The 1,385-nt window shown below is 47.1% G+C and overlaps 1 long non-coding RNA gene across 1 annotated transcript; it reads right to left on the bottom strand.

Annotated features, from left to right (window-relative positions):
- Positions 1–212: 212 nt before the first annotated feature.
- On the bottom strand, positions 213–737 carry LOC136477758 (uncharacterized). The gene is made up of 3 exons (XR_010764092.1): positions 616–737; positions 421–541; positions 213–335 (listed from the first exon to the last, which is right to left on the bottom strand). It is a non-coding gene; the product is annotated as an uncharacterized lncRNA (long non-coding RNA).
- Positions 738–1,385: the final 648 nt, after the last annotated feature.

Genomic DNA, 1,385 nt, shown 5'->3' on the forward strand with positions numbered 1-1,385 from the left:
GAATCATGTCGAATCTTGACTTGACCAATATTAGGGCTCCGTTTCGTTAGTCGAGGATTGAACCAGTGGCATTTGAACATGACGAGACGAAGAGGTTTCGAAACATAAAATTCAAGTTCATAGATATCTTAATTTATGCCATGATACTCGAGGCCATCAGTGCCGGGAGTACAAACTCCGCTGTTTGTGGTTTTTCGATGGGGCCGAGCTCGCTCATAGCTTCTTGTGTGAAAGCGATATCCATTCACATCATAACCTGAATAAGCTTTCACCTTACTGTCGAAGCCATTTGCAACCTGTCTCAACTCCTTACTCATAGTTGCATCGGTTTGGGCCTGCAAGCGCAAGAAGGAAAGATTGCTGGACTAAGTACGCGAAACTCGGAATCTCGAACTAGGTACGAGGTAAATTGGACAATACCTTTGTTTTGAACCAAGAAATGAAATTGGGCCTCCCTGCTCCCGGACCCCATGAAAGAAGGGTGTCGGTTTGCCGTGGGGTAGGATCCCTTGGTTGATGCCAGGATACACGAATAAATTCCCTGTGCAAACGAGAAAGAATCAGTTGGATGCAGAATAGTGACAGCGTATTTAAACAAGTTCTTTGAGAACTTACTCAATGAACGACTTCACCTCGGGTAGGTTGTGGAACACATATAGCATGATCATGCGCCACTCTTCATTTTCCAACCTCTTATTGGTCGATCCACTTGACCTGCCGAGTTGCCCTTGGAAAAGGCTAAGGTTGGATTCATTCTCGTCAACATTGTAGCGAGGGAGTGGGTTATGCACGCTAGGAAGGTTCTCCGTGTAGTATAGCTGTGTGAAGTTTGTCACCTCCTTCAGAATGGAAGCCTCTGCAATGGAAGCCTCAATTTTGGCTTTATTTCTACATTTTTTGCGAACGGCCTTCAGACATCTCTCGATTGGGTAGCACCAACGGGCCTACACGGCCCCCCCATACGTGCCTCATATGGGAGGTGCACAATCAAATGCTGCATCGATAAGAAGAAGCCGGGTGGAAAGATCTTCTCCAATTTACAAAGCAACTCAGGTGCCACTTTCTCCAAGTTTGCAACCACGGTCCGAGATAGCTCCTTGGCACAAAGCTGGAGGAAGAAATAGCTCAACTCTACCAGCACTAGCCAGAGATGCTTAGGAACGTAGCCTCGTACCATCGCCGGAAGAAGCCGCTCAATCCATACGTGGTAGTCATGACTCTTCATGCCGTTGACTCGCATAGTGCCTAAGTTCACTCCCCTGCTCAGGTTCGCTGCATACCCATCAGGGAACATTAACACCTTGATCCATCGTAGTACTTCCCTCCTTTGTTCAGGTTTCAAGACGAAATCGGCCTTAGGCCTTTTCTAGTTCTTGCCGTTTGCA

This window comes from Miscanthus floridulus, chromosome 8, assembly GCF_019320115.1.
Source record: "Miscanthus floridulus cultivar M001 chromosome 8, ASM1932011v1, whole genome shotgun sequence".
In the NCBI taxonomy this organism is placed as follows: Eukaryota; Viridiplantae; Streptophyta; class Magnoliopsida; order Poales; family Poaceae; genus Miscanthus; species Miscanthus floridulus.